Source organism: Macrotis lagotis, chromosome X, assembly GCF_037893015.1.
Source record: "Macrotis lagotis isolate mMagLag1 chromosome X, bilby.v1.9.chrom.fasta, whole genome shotgun sequence".
Lineage (NCBI taxonomy): Eukaryota > Metazoa > Chordata > Mammalia > Peramelemorphia > Peramelidae > Macrotis > Macrotis lagotis.
The window spans coordinates 618,701,904-618,717,634 of record NC_133666.1 but is presented as its reverse complement, the minus strand read 5'-3'; the positions used below and the strand labels follow the sequence as shown (position 1 = coordinate 618,717,634).

At 40.4% G+C, this 15,731-nt stretch overlaps 1 protein-coding gene across 2 annotated transcripts in view; it reads left to right on the top strand.

The window, feature by feature from the left end:
* ZC3H3 (zinc finger CCCH-type containing 3) overlaps nucleotides 1–15,731 on the top strand; it is a 527,107-nt gene that overhangs the window by 65,343 nt on the left and 446,033 nt on the right. The window lies entirely within an intron of this gene.

Below are 15,731 nucleotides of genomic sequence, written 5' to 3'. Positions count from 1 at the left end.
TATCCCTAGGTGTGATGGGTATTTATGTTGCTTATTTATTTTGAGTTTGTGTTCTATGCTCCATTGCCTTTACTCTGCCTCCCATACCTATAAATTAGTCTGTCTTGCCAAGTGTCATATCACTTCCCTGCCGTTTCTATGCCCTCCCATTGAATGGAGCACTTCCCCATTCTCTTCATGCTTTATCTTTCTTCTCCCCATTCTTATTTCTAACTGTTCTTACTGTGCCATTTAATTACCTTTTCACTCTAGTCACCATTCTTTCAGATTTCCCTGACCTGACCAAAATACTTTTCTTTGACTCATTGTTCTAGACCATGGGTTGGGAACCTCATGTGGTTTGAGGCTTCCAAGGCAACCACAGGCAGAACTCTAAATTCAGTAAATCTAGGAGCTTTTAAGGGCTAAATTAATTAAATGTTTGACCAAATATAGTAGACTAACTTTTAAGTTTTGATCTCTGGTAGGAAAAAAGTTCCCACCCATGCCCTCTTTATCTCAAGAATGTCAACTCCTTGAGAACAGGGACTGTCTTGTTTGCTTATATTTGTATCCCAATCACTTAGTACAGTGCTTGATGTATCCTCAGTAAATGCTATTTTATTCATTCCATCATAATTTGTTGGATTAAATTTCATTTTGACTGTACTGCTTCTTAGTTTTCTCGTTAGTTCTTGTCAAAATGAGAGTCCTTTCCCCAATATATGTTCTTGAGTATATCATGTAACTGGGGCTGTTTTCATTTGCTTCTTGTTCATCTAGCCTATGGTTTATTTTCCTACTTAAACACAAACAAAAAACAAAACAAGAAAAACTTAATACCAAATAGTTTTGATGATTGCTTTGAAATAAATTTGATATTCAATAAGATCTTGACCTCTTTCTATGAAGTTTTTCCTTATTTTCCCTTAGATTCTAGACCTTTTTTTCAAACTAATTTTGTTTTTATTTTATTCAGCTTTATAAAGTATCTTCTTGGTACTTTGACTTTGTAAAGTAACAAATATCTAAATTAATATATATTGTTATCATTTCAATATTTTGACATAGTCCAAGTATTTATCCAATTATTTGTTTCCCTTTATTTCAGCAAAGAGTTTTTTATAAGTTTATTTATAAATAAATCTTGTCCCTGACTTGGTAGGTTAACTGACTTGGTCAGATAGGTCCCTGACTTGGATATTTTTTGTTGTTAGAATTTCATCCCTGATAGCTTCCAATTCTTCTTGGGCAAATTTTCCTTGTAGAATCTTTAAATCATAGAAGTAGTTGTATGATGTTTTGTGGGGGAACCTCTTGAAATCTGTTCTGTCTAAATCTAGATAGTGTTTGTCTTTTCTCTTAACTTCTGGGGCTCATTAAAATTGAACTCTACATCTTTAATAATACAGTACTACTGACCCCTAAACTGATGTGTACTCCCCTTCCCCAAAGGTCTCAGTTCCTTTGTTCTATTTCATCATGATTATAACATAGCTGACATTGATTTCATCTTTTTAGCATTACACAACCTACATTTCATTCTTGTCTCCTCATGTCCATATTCAGTCTCTTTCCAATTCTGTTGTTCCTACCTTCTCATCATTTCTTTTATACTCTCTTCTCACACTGCCACCACCCTGGTGCAGGCCATTATCTCATATACTTGGACTGCAGTAGTTTTCTTATTCATCTCCTTGTCTCAAGTCTCTCTACACATCAGTACATCTTCCACGCCTAAAATATTTTATAAGGCTCCATTTGTGATGGGGAATGTGCTTGGAGTAGAGTGGACAGTATATCTTATGGTTTTTTTTTAAACATACGTTTGAATATGGCAGCAAGTAAGAAGGGGGGAAAAACCCTCAAAAGAAAAAAAAATCTGCTGCCTGACTTGAGCAGGACCCCAAAATGACAGATACAAAATGTTCTTGTGGTGGGTGGAGCAGATGGGGCTTCCTTGTGCTTCCAACTTTGAAGTGACAGAACTCTTCAGTATCTACCTCCTATGACCCTATTTTTCTTTCACCAAAACTAGCTACAAGGGATAGGCTTTCTAGATATTCCAAGGTCTGGATGGCTCTGTTAGAGCCTATTTGAAATTTCAGGCATATTAAAAAGAAATGAGATCTTCTTAGTCTCCTGTAAAGGGGCCAGTTTAGCCTGGGAATAAATAACCAGAAAGCAGTGTCCTACAATTAGTTTCTGGCTGATAAACAGAACTTGTGGTTGGAGGAGGAGACAGGGTGGTGATAATTTATCTGTATTGTCCAAGATAAAGTGAAGAGTATTGAATTTTAGAGCAAGAGGACTAGTGTTTCAATCCCATAATGTCCCTTTACCCCATGTGACCTCAGGTGAAGACTTCTCAGAGCTTGGGTTTCTTCATCTATAAATTGAGGAGCTGTAGTAAGTGTTATCTTACATTCTTTCCTACTCCAAATCTCTGATTGTATTAGCCTATCATAGTATTAGAACATTTTTTTAGGGGGTGGTGCCCGGAATTTGTCCCTCCCCCTTGCCACTATTTCTTCTTCTTTGCCCTGGAGCCCAGTCATGCTCTTTTCTGTCACCACTTTCCTCCAAGGCTCTGCTCGGGCATGCATGGCATGCTGCCACTTGTGCCTCACCCATGATGGGTAGGCTTTGTTGAAAAGTTTCTTAAACTTGATCCCCCTGTTTATCAGGTAGCCCTGACTTCTCCCTTTAGACCCCGAGTGGGTTTTCAGATACCAATATCACCTCTGTGGTCTTAATTTCTTGGTAACTTCATTTAGTTCAGGTTAATTTGCTTTTGTTCTGCTGCTTGGTTAAGAAGTCCTGTGTGCCCTGGGTCTCCTGTTCTTCTATTTTGAGCTCTTTGACAGCAGGAATTGTGCCTTCCTTCCCTTGTGGGAGTCATGTCTTCTGTCTCCCCCCATACACATAGACATAAACAGAACAATGTAAGGTTTCATAAACAGAAGGCATGCAGGAAATGTTGTTGACTGACTTAATGAAGGCATGTGAATGAGCTGAGTTGGGCATAATCCCAAAGCACAACCTCTTTAACCTCATTTGGAAAACTTGGCTGTTCACTTGCTTGTGCCTAGTAGTCCTAGAAAAGAACTTTTTTAAGAGAAGGCAGATGTTCTTATTTCATGGAGCATCTGAACTGCCATGGTGAGCAAAGAAGGGGGATTTGATTCTGGGTCTGTTTTTCAAGCTTGGCCTTGTGTCCAAGAGGTCCTTGAAAACAAAAATTCTTATCTTTAAAATAAAAGGTTCTGAATTTGTTAACTAATGGTGATGAAGATTGTGACATGATAGGTGAGGGAGAAAGAGATTTTGTGTGTGTGTGTGTGTGTGTGTGTGTAGGCTCTTAGGATGCTCATGGATAAAACTTGAGTTCAAATATGGACTCACCCAGTTGATATATATTAGCTGTGTAACCTTGGGCAAGTCACTTAATACTGCCTTGCATCCAGGGCCATTTCCAGTCACCTTGATTCATATCTGGCCACTGGACTCAGATGTCTCTGATGGAGAAAATCAGGCTAGTTACTTAGAAAAGCACCCCCTCCCTGATGTCTGGCTCCTCTTTAAGAATGAAGGGGGAAAAAAACAACAATGTTATACACATACACATATTTGAATATGCCATAACTTGGGGGAAAATCTTCTTTAGGAAATCTGTCATGAATTGTTGAAACCAAAACTCCCTCAGAGGCTTCCTTTCTGTCTACATTGCTTCTGTCCTCAATATATTTCCCTCTTTTTAGGATGGAAAGACAGTTTCTGATCTCTGTCAGTCAGAGTTGGACTGAAACTGGTGGCCATGGTCTGGGGAAAGGCATTAGGCCTAGAGTTTGATTTGCAAGTAGTGAGTTGAGTGCAGAACACATGGGAATGATCTGTCCCACCAGGCTCTTCTGAATTGTCCTAGTCAATGATGATTTGTAATTTTTGAGTTATTTCTGGAGACTGATTAGAAAGAATTCCTTCAGAGAAGGAAGAACAGTAATTAAGAGAAGGCAAGTTCATTTATTGGTCAGCAAACCCCTGTTAAACTTCCAAGTTGTTAGAAACAGTTTGAGATTGGTCCAGCTTCTCTCATGGCTGTTAACCATTTACTCTTCCAACCCCCAAGTTAGCTCTGCTCTTCATCATTTTTTTATTTTTATTTTTTATTAGGTTTTGCAAGGCAATGGGGTTAAGTGGCTTGCCCAAGGCCACACAGCTAGGGAATTATTAAGTGTCTGAGACTAGATTTGAACCCAGGTACTCCTGACTCCAGGGCCAGTGCTCTATCCACTGCGCCACCTAGCCGCCCTAGTTCTTCATCATTTTTGACTTGTACTATTTATTTATGTGTTATTCCAACTACATGCAAATGTAGTTTTCAAATATACTCTTTATTATAAGAGACTCTTACTTGGTCTTCCTCCCTCTGTGCTCTGCACAATTGCCATTTGAGAGGCAAGGTGAGATAGTGAATGAATACTAGACTTGAAGACAAGAAATGTTGGATCCAAATTCTGCCTCTTAAGGCTTACTGTTTAACTTATTTGCACATTGTTGTTTACCTGTACTTGGTTCCTTGGTTTTCTTGTCTGTGAAATGAACGGTTTAGAATGTATTTCTCTGAGAACTCTTCAAGTTCTAAATATGTACATCTTCCTTGCCCATTGGTTGCCTATTTCCTCCAATAGATTACATTACTCTATTAGCAAGATTAGTCTGTCTCAAACTTCTCTTTTAAGACTGATCTTGCATTCCTCCTTCTCATACTCTTATTTGTAGGAAAGTTTGATGTTTCATTTCTCACTTGCACTACCTGGTCATCTCTACCTCTACTTTTTGAAAGTTCCTTAGCTTGCTTCAAGGAACACCTGCTCATTCACCTCCTATGGGAGGCTTTTGTTCTTTCCCCCCTTTTTTTCTTTTTTTTAAATTTATTTTTATTCTCATTTTGTACAAATGGTTTTTTTTACATTAATAAAATATTCTTGTTTACAAGTAAACAAAATACCCCTCCCCCATGAATATAGATAGACTTGCTTGAGTGAAAAAAGTAAAGGGGAGAGAAAAAAAATTAAAATTAAAAAAATAATAGTAATAATTGTAGGTATGGCTAGGTGGCGCAATGGGCGAAGCACCAGTCCTGGAGCCTTGAGCACCCGAGTCCATATCCAGCCTCGTAAACCCAACAATCACCCAGCCATGTGACACACCAAGCCACCCGATCCCCACTGCCCTGCAAAAACCAAAAAGAAGAAAAAAAAAAGACCAAAAATAAAATAGTAATAATAGTAGGGGTGGCTGGGTGGCAGACAGAGCATTGGCCCTTGAGCCAGAAGCACCTGGGTCCAAATCTGGCCCCAGAGACCCAAAGATTACCCTGCTATGTGGCCCCAGGCAGGCCACCCAGCCCCACTTGCCCTGCACCCTCCCCCAAATAATAATAACAAAAAATGTGCTTGAGTCTTTGTTCCAACACCAACAACTCTGTCATGGGTGGATCACATTCTTAATGATAAGTCCATCACAAAAGTTACTTCCATATTTTTCCAACATTGCCATTGCTGATCACAACTCCCTCCTTTCGTATTTCTCCACTACCATGTACTCTATTTTTTCTCTCCTTTCACTCTGACTCTGCTGTAGGGTCGCTGAGTGGCGCAGCAGACAGATCCCTGGTCCTGGGGCCAAGAAGCCCTGAGCCCCCATACCACCCCTTAGGCCCAGAATCCACCTGGCCCTATGTTCCTGGGCAGGCCTTCCAATCCCAGCCCCTTGCAAGAACTAAAAAAGAAAATGTGTTATATCTGACCACTCTCCCGCCATGGTCCATCCTGTCCTCCTTTATTCACATCCCCACCCCTTCCCCCTGCTCCCCCCCTTCTTACTCCAGATGTGTCTACCCCATTGAGTATATTTGCTGTTTCCTCTCCTAGCCATCTCTGATGAGAACAAAGGTTCCCTCATTCCCCCTTGCCTCCCCCCCTTCCATATCATTGCAATAGCTCATTGTAATAAAAGAAAAAAATCTTATTATGTGAAATATCTTGGACTATTCCCCCTCTCCTTTTACTTTCTCCCATTCTATTTCCCTTTTTTCCTATTGACTACATTTTTACAGCATATTTTATCTTCGAATTCAGCTTTCTCCTGTGCTTCAACTATAAAAGTTCCCTCTACCTGCTCTATTAACTGAGAAGGTTCATATGAGTATTATCAGTGTCATTTATCTATGCAGGAATACATGCAGTTCATCCTCATTAAGTCCCTCATATTTCCCCCCTCTCCTCCAATCTCCATGCTTCACCTGAGTCCTGTATCTGAAGATCAAACCTTCTGTTCAGCTCTGGCCATTCCAAAAGGAACCTTTGAAATTCCCCTGGTTCATTGAAAGTCCATCTTTTTCCCTGGAAGAGGACATTCAGCCTTGCTGGGTAGTTCATTCTTGGCTGCATTCTAAGCTCTTTTGCCTTCCGGTATATTGTATTCCAAGCCCTACCGAGCTTCCAATGTAGTTGCTGCTAAGTCCTGTGTGATCCTGACTGCAGCTCCACGATATTTGAACTGTGTCCTTCTGGCTGCTTTTGTAATATTTTCTCTTTGACTTGGGAGTTCTGGAACTTGGCTATAATATTCCTAGGGGTTGGTTTTTTGGGATCTCTTTCTTGGGGGGATCGGTGGATTCTCCCCATTTCTATTTTGCCCTCTGCTTCTAGAATATCAGGGCAATTTTCCTGTAGTAATTCTTTGAAAATGATGTCAAGGCTCTTTTCCTGATCATGACTTTCAGGTATTCCAATAATTTTTAAATTATCTTTCCTAAGTCTGTTTTCCATATCAGTTGTTTTTTCAATGAGATATTTCACATTTTCTTCTAATTTTTCATTTTTTTGGTTTTGAAGTATTGATTCCTGATTTCTGGTAAATTCATCAATCTCCCTGAATTCTATTCTTTGTCTGAAGGATTTGTTCTCCTCAGAGAGTTTTCTTATCTCTTTTTCCATCTGGCCAATTTTGCTTTTTAAAGCATTCTCCTCCTCAATAACTTTTTGAACTGTTTTATCCATTTGACCTAAGCTGGTTTTTAGCATGCTATTTTCTTTAGCATTTTTTTGGATTTCCTTGACTAAGCTGCTGACTTTATTTTCATGTTTTTCCTGCATCTCTCTCCTTTCTTTTCTCAGTTTTTCTTCCAACTCCCTCATTTGATTTTCAAAGTCTTTTTTTGAGCTCTATCATAGCCTGAGCCCAATTTCTGTTTTTCTTGGATTCTTTAGATGCAGGAGCTTGTGCTTCCTCATCTTCAGACTGAGTATTTTGATCCTTCTTGGGCTCATTTGCAAAATATTTCTCAATAGTCTTCCTTTTGTTTCTCTGCTTGCTCATTTTCCCAGCCTGTGCCTGGTTTGGGGGTGCTTCCTGAGCTTTTGGGACACTCCCACAAGGGTCTCAGTGTGTGAGGCTCTGTCCTTCCTCCTGGTCTGTGAATGACCATAAGCTCTGCCACGGGGCCGAGGTGGGGGGGGGGGCCTGCTGTTCTGTGGGGGGGCCTAGACTTCTATCAGGATCTGAATGTGGTCAGAGCCCCAGAGTCCTGTTTCAGGGGCAGAGCACAGAGCTCTGCAGTCTCTCTTCACTCCCCTCCCTCAGCTCAATGGGCTCATGCCCTGGGGGCTCCTGCTTACTGGCTCCACCTGCTTCTGTTTCCTGGATCAAGGTGGATGCTGCTTGCTGTGTGCCCTGAGGGCTGGGCTCCATGTGCTTGCTCTGGCAGAGGTCCCCTGCTGTTCCCCCACTTTGTGCCCGGTGCTCCTCGGGGTACAGCTCAGGAGACTCCCCTGCTGCTGTGAGCTGAGGCTCCCAGCACCCTGGGGCTGCCTCCAGGAGGCTGAGGTTCTTTCGCTCTGGAGGGCCACCCCTCTGGCGGTCTGCCCCTCTGACCCCGGGGAGCAGAGCCTTTCTGCTCTTTTCCAGGTTACCTTGAGTAGGAGGACTGCCTCACTGGGTCCCTCTGTGGGTTCTGTCTCTTGAAAGTTTAGTTAGATTCCTTAGCTTATGAGTTTTTATCAGAGAGCTCCTAAGACTTGATCCCTTCATGTCGCCATCTTGGCTCTGCCCCCCTCTTTTCCCCTTTTAAAAGTACTCTCTCTGCCCTGAAATTGTTTTCAGTCACGTCCAAATCTTCATGACCCTATTTGGGGGTTTCTTGGCAAAGATATTGGAGTAGTTTGTCATTTCCTTCTCTAGATTATTTTGTAGATGAGAAAAGCTGATTAAGTGACTTGCTCAGGTTACATGCTTATGTCTGAGGCCAAATTTGAACTCAGGAAGTTTTTCTGACTCCAGGCCTAATTTTGTGCCACCTAGCTCATTTTGAAATTACTTTGTATTTATTTTGTTTGTATTTTGTGTCTGGTATCCTCATGATGACAAGAAAAATGTGAATGCAAGTCTTGTTGTGAACTGATGGAAAGACAGAAACAAGATTTAATCTGTTTAGACATTGTCCTCACCCCCCCCCCCCCCCCCCCCGTGTCCTTCCTACCTTTGTAAGCACCTTGAGAACAAAGGGCTGTTTCATTTTTGTCTGTCCATATACAAGCAGGTGCTTAATAAATGCATGTTCATTAGGAGGAACTAGAAAACAGTGGGCACATCATTGAGTTAGGATCAAGAGATAATGGTCTTTGAAGATCCACAACTGCTTCAAGAGCAATTTATCTTTATTGAATAAGACTGGGGAGTCAGATAGGAGTCTAATTTCAATAATTAACTAAGAATGTCCTGACTAAGCTGGAAGAGAAATGGGACTTCTCAGTGATCCATTTAGGGAAAGACTGAGTGGAAGCATTCAGGAGTCTTGCTGCATATTTGTTCTGAGAATCTTCACACTTAGTATTAAAATTGTGTTGGACTCAGAAACAAATGGCCTGAGACAAGCTGCTGGCTTGTTGCTGCTTTTCCTGCCCAGCTCAATAGGACACTGGGGAGACAAGTTTGCAGGCTTGTGACAGCAGTGAAAGTGACATCAGAGAAAGGAGACAGCCCCAACCTGTCCTTCTGCCATCTTTGGGATGATTTGGTATCCTTTCCCATGAGTTGGGTAGAGCCCCTCCTAGTTAGTCAGTTGTTGCTTCCTCCTTCAGGCCTTCCTTTGACTTCCTAGGGTCCTCTCCTCTGCCAGCTGCCTTTCCCTGCTGTTTGTGTTAACTTGTGAAAGTGAGTCCCTGCTGAGAGGCACTGAAAGCTTCTCTTTTGGAGGCCTTTGTATGGGAAGCCCTGGAGACCCCTCCTGAATGCTGCAGGGCAATGTAAACAAGCTAAACTTGGGTAATAAAATGTAATGAGGAGTAGCAGCAGGAAACCAAGATGTCAAATCCCTATTTGCAACTGGCAAGGAGTCTGTAAATCAACTGCTGCCTGGCATGGCTTTGCATCACAGTGGGTTTGAAACCACTTTCTTCTTGAGGTCTCAGAGATGCTGTGGCTCTCCCTCAGTTGAACATCAAGGAGATGAAGTGTGATTCACCTTCAGTTGAACTTCTCATCAAGTACCAATTCCTTGAGAGCAAGGACTAGGTTTTTTTCCCTTTTTTTTGTTTTTGTATTCTCAGCAATTAGCACACTGCCTGGCAAAAGTAGGTACTTAATAAATGTTTATTAAGTGGGAAATTGCCTTTGGGCTAGGACGACCAAGTCTGTATTTCTGGGGGATCTTTTAGGAAATGCCATAGGGGATCCAGGTATATTTCTCCCACCAGAATGGGTGGAATTTTTCTGTGACTGAGTGCCTTTGGGTGGAAAGTCTCCTTTAGGCTTTGACTCCTCAGACTTCTACTTGCTCTGCTCTTTTCATTGTTTAAAATATTCATGAAAGCAGAGTGGCTAGGGCACTTAATGGAGAGGGTGGTCTTTCAAAACCAGAGAGAGTGAGAGTGAGTGTGAGTGTGTGTATGTGTTTTAAAATTATTGGTCCAGATCCTATCAATAGATTCTCTACTATTGATTCAAGGCTCTTTTCCAAGTGTTATTTATAGCTGTTTGTTAGAAGAGGCTAAAGACTGGTCAAATGGTTTCTTAGAATGTGGCTAATGGATGGGGATCTATTTAGAAGAGTTCCTATTGCAGAATAGGTTTTCTGGAGAAATGGAGTACCATCTCACAAACTGAACAGGTGACAGGATGCTAATGAGTCCAAGATCAGTCATTCTATTATAAAGGAAGTATTTTATTAAGCTATCTACTGAGCTAGAACACTGAACTAGAATTAGTAGAAGGGGTTTCCAGATGTAAGATATAGTTCCTGACCTAGGAGTTTCCAGTCTGGTTTGCGATGATGAATTTTGCATATACACAATGATGATAATAGCTCATATTTCTGTGGCGCATTAGGGATTACAAAGTACTTTTCTTGCACTAGTCTTGTAAAATCAGTAGTAGCATTGTCTGATGATATTTGAGAAAGTGTTCAGATAACTGGTCATATAATTCATATTTTTGTGGTACTTTAAGTTTTACATAACATTTTCCAAATAGCAACCTTGTGAAATGAGTTGTGCATCTATTACTATTACATTTTATACAAAATGGAGCTGATTAGTTCATAAGCATTTCAGTGACTTCTCCATATCATGCAGTTTGCTAAATGCATTGAACAAACCTTTACTCATAAAGAGCTTACATTCTAATGAGAAAACAAGTATATAAGGATATACAGTGTATGGGAAGAATAAATAGAAATCAACATAGAGAAATTCTTTACAAAGTAGTTTGGGAAGCTCCATCTTGGAGCTCAGATCCCTCAGATAGAGAGGACGCTTGTACTGAGTGGTCTTAATTCTCTCATAAAGTAAGAGGACCTGGGAATTGCTGAACAGTAGTCACCCTGATCTGGATTGGATGGAAGGAGAAATGACTGAGTGATGATGATAAAGGAGGAGGTTTTAAGCATGTACTTAGGAAGGAGTTGGGTGGTGAAGGAAAATGCTGATAGTGGTGGAAAGGACCCCCTTCAGAGTTTCCTCACAAAGGAGAGGTAGTAGGTAGGACTTTGAGAGAAAGAGGTCAAGAATTAAGAGGGTTTGTTAAGAGATTTACTAGGGATTACTTAAGGCACAGTAGAATTCTGCATTTTGAGTAGGAAGACCTGATGTCAAATGCTTTCTGCAACTATTAGCTGTGAGACCCTAGGTAAGTCACTTAACCTCTCCTCCTGTTTTCCTTATTTGTAAAATGAGACTAATAATAGCACTGTCTGCTTATTGATTGAATGCTGGGTAATGAGATTCAAATGAGACAGCAGCACTTTTCAACATAGTGCAACAGCATTTTGTAAATGCTAATGGTTGTTGAATTATTTTCAGATATGACTTAATGGCCCCATTTAGGATTTTCTTGGCATAGATACTGGAGTGGTTTCCCCTTTCCTGCTGTAGCTCATTATACAGGTGAGAAAACTAAGGTAAATGGGGTTTAAGTGGCTTACCCAGGGTCACACAGCTAGTAATTGCCTGAAGTCAAATTTGAACTCGGGAAGATGAGTTTTCTTGACTTTCCAACCAGCTCTCTATCAACTTCATCATCTAATTACCCAAATGCTAGTTAATACAATATAAATGCTTGCTGCTTAGCAAAGTGGAATTGGAAATTGAGTGAATGTCCATCAGTTGGGGAATGGCTGAACAAATTGTGGTATATATATATATATATACATTATGGAACACTATTGTTCTTTTAGAAACCAGAAGGGAAGAGATTTCAGAGAAGCCAGAAAAGACTTGCATGAACTGATGCTGAGTGAGATGAGCAGAACCAGAAGAACCTTTTACATCCTAACAGCAACATGGGGGTGATGATCAACCTTAATGGATTTGCTCATTCCATCAGTGCAATAATCAGGGGAAATTTTAGAGTATCTGGGATGGAGAATACCATCGGTATCCAGAGAAAGAATTGTGTAGTGAAAACAAAGACCAAAGACTACTATCTTCAATTTAAAAAGAAAAAAAGTTGTCTTATGTACTACATAATCTCTAATATTTTATTTTTTCCTCGAGGATAGGATTTTTCTTTCAATACATTCAATTTTGTTCAATGTATAGCATGGAAACAGTGTAAAGATTATCAGACTGCCTTGTGTGGGGTATTGGGGGGAGGTAAGGGAGGATGGGGGATAAAAGTGCAAAATTCAAAACCTTATCAAAAAATGATTGGTAAAAACTACTATTGTATATAATTGGAAAACAAAATATTTATTAAAAAATGAATACTTGTTGCTGCTGTTGCTCTTCCTCCTCTTCCTACTAAATTTACTACTAATTACTATTAGAATTTGGAATAAGGTTGAAGAAGATGGAGAGGAGGTAATGGAGGCAAGGCTGGACTGCTTTTATGTGATTGATGATTGAGTGATACAGAGTTAGAAAAGAGGTCACAGACAAGGATTGTTGACCTTAGGTGTAATGATTTATGGGAAATGAATAAGGAAATTCCCAATTTCCAAGGGATATTGTTGTCTGGCCAATGGTATGTAGAGACCTTAGTCTTTTCCTTCTGTTCTTACGTGGTGTTGAGAAAACGATGGGTATCTAGTAAAAGCTGAATCTAGGGTCAGCTTGCCCTGATATTTTTTGCCTATTTTCCTTAGTAGTTGTGATTTGCTTGAGGATATAGGGATTGTTTGTTTTGGAATTCTAATTTGAGGCTAAGCCTTGCACTTTTTAAAATTAAATTTTTTTCTTATTAACTTATAAAGCTCCAAAAATGAATATCTAATATATACAAAGAACAGAACTATTTGGGGTTTAAAGTATATATTGGGAACAGCTAGGTGGCACAGTGGATAGAGCATAGGCACTTGAGACGGAAGGACCTGAATTCAAATCCAGCCTCAAACACTTAATAATTGCCTAGCTGTGTGATCTTGGGTAAGTCACTTAATCCCATTGCCTTAAATAAATAAAATTTTAAGAAATATCTTAAAATTTTCTTGCTTGTGTGTCTTGTGAATTCCTTCCATTTTCTTTTGTGTATTTTTAATGTATTGCTATTCACTAACTCCATCTGACCCCAGTGAATATAGTCAAGCAAAAGAGATCAACAGTGTCCATGTTTATAAACATATGTTTCATTCTGTACCTCCCCTCTATTGCCTCTTTGCCAGGAGATGGGAAACATGACATTAGCAGTTTGCTGAAGTGAGTGTTGTCCATTGCCTTCATCAGAACTCAGAATTCATGTAAAGTTATTTTTCCTTTATATTACTGGTCCCCTGTTTCTTTTAAATTTTTTTTTATTCTCATTTTGTATAAATGTTTTCTTACATTAATAAAATATTCCTTTTTACAAGTAAACAAAATACCCCTCCTCTCCCATGAATATAGATAGACTTGTTTGGGCGAAAAAAGTAAAGGGGAGAGAAAAAATCAAAATAAAAAAATAATAATAGTAATAATTGTAGGAATGGCCAGGTGGCGCAATGGACAAAGCAACAGCCCTGGAGCCACGAGTGCCCGAGTCCACATCCAGCCTCGTAAACCCAACAATCACCCAGCCGTGTGACATGCAAGCCACCCGAACCCCACTGCCCTGCAAAAACCAAAAAAAAAGAAAGAAAAAAAGACCCAAAATAAAATAAAATAGTAATAATAGTAGGGGTGGCTGGGTGGCTGACAGAGCATTGGCCCTTGGGCCAGGAGCACCTGGGTCCAAATCTGGCCCCAGACACCCAAAGATCACCCTGCTATGTGGCCCCAGGCAGGCCACCCAGCCCCACTTGCCCTGCACCCTCCCTCAAATAATCATAACAAAAAATGTGCTTGAGTCTTTGTTCCAACACCAACAACTCTGTCATGGGTGGATCTCATTCTTTATGATAAGTCCATCACAAAAGTTATTTCCATATTTTTCCACCATTGCCATTGCTGATCACAACTCCCTACTTTCCCATCTCTCCACCACCATGTACTCTACCCTCTCTCTCCTTTCACTATGACTCTGCTGTACGGTTGCTGAGTGGCACAGCAGACAGATCCCTGGCCCTGGGACCAAGAAGCCCTGAGCCCCCATACCACCCCTTAGGCCCAGAATCCACCTGGCCCTGTGGTCCTGGGCAGGCCTTCCATTCCCAGCCCCTTGCAAGAAGTAAGAAAGAAAATGTGTTATATCTGCCCACTCTCCCCCCATGGTCCATCCTCTCCTCCTTTATTCACATCCCCACCCCTTCCCCCTGCTCCCCCCTCCTTCTTACTCCAGATGTCTATACCCCATTGAGTATATTTGCAGTTTTCTCTCTTAGCCATCTCTGATGAGAGCAAAGTTTCCCTCATTCATTCCCCCTTGCCTCCCCCCTTCCATATCATTGCAATAGCTCATTGTAATAAAAAAAAATCTTATGTGAAATATCTTGGACTATTCCCCCTCTTCTTTTTCTTTCTGCCATTCCATTTCCCTTTTTTTCTTTTGACTCCATTTTTACACCATATTTTATCTTTGAATTCAGCTTTCTCCTGTGCTTCAACTATAAAAGCTCTCTCTACCTGCTCTATTAACCGAGAAGGTTCATATGAGTATTATCAGTGTCATTTTTCTATGCAGGAATACATGCAGTTCATCCTCATTAAGTCCCTCATATTTCCCCCCTCTCCTCCAATCTCCATGCTTCACCTGAGTCCTGTATCTGAAGATCAAACCTTCTGTTCAGCTCTGGCCATTCCAAAAGGAACCTTTGAAATTCCCCTGGTTCATTGAAAGTCCATCTTTTTCCCTGGAAGAGGACATTCAGCCTTGCTGGGTAGTTCATTCTTGGCTGCATTCTAAGCTCTTTTGCCTTCCGGTATATTGTATTCCAAGCCCTACCGAGCTTCCAATGTAGTTGCTGCTAAGTCCTGTGTGATCCTGACTGCAGCTCCACGATATTTGAACTGTGTCCTTCTGGCTGCTTATAATATTTTCTCTTTGACTTGGGAGTTCTGGAACTTGGCTATAATATTCCTAGGGGTTGGTTTTTTGGGATCTCTTTCTTGGGGGGATTGGTGGATTCTCCCCATTTCTATTTTGCCCCCTGCTTCTAGAATATCAGGGCAATTTTCCTGTAGTAATTCTTTGAAAATGATGTCAAGGCTCTTTTCCTGATCATGACTTTCAGGTATTCCAGTAATTTTTAAATTATCTTTCCTAAGTCTGTTTTCCATATCAGTTGTTTTTTCAATGAGATATTTCACATTTTCTTCTAATTTTTCATTTTTTTGGTTTTGAAGTATTGATTCCTGATTTCTGGTAAATTCATCAATCTCCCTGAATTCTATTCTTTGTCTGAAGGATTTGTTCTCCTCAGAGAGGTTTCTTATCTTTTTCCATCTGGCCAATTTTGCTTTTTAAAGCATTCTTCTCCTCAATAACTTTTTGAACTGTTTTATCCATTTGACCTAAGCTGGTTTTTAGCATGCTATTTTCTTTAGCATTTTTTTGGATTTCCTTGACTAAGCTGCTGACTTCATTTTCATGTTTTTCCTGCATCTCTCTCCTTTCTTTTCCCAGTTTTTCTTCCAACTCCATCATCTGATTTTCAAAGTCTTTTTTTGAGCTCTATCATAGCCTGAGCCCAATTTCTGTTTTTTTCTTGGATTCTTTAGATGCAGGAGCTTGTGCTTCCTCATCTTCAGACTGAGTATTTTGATCCTTCTTGGGCTCATTTGCAAAATATTTCTCAATAGTCTTCCTTTTGTTTCTCTGCTTGCTCATTTTCCCAGCCT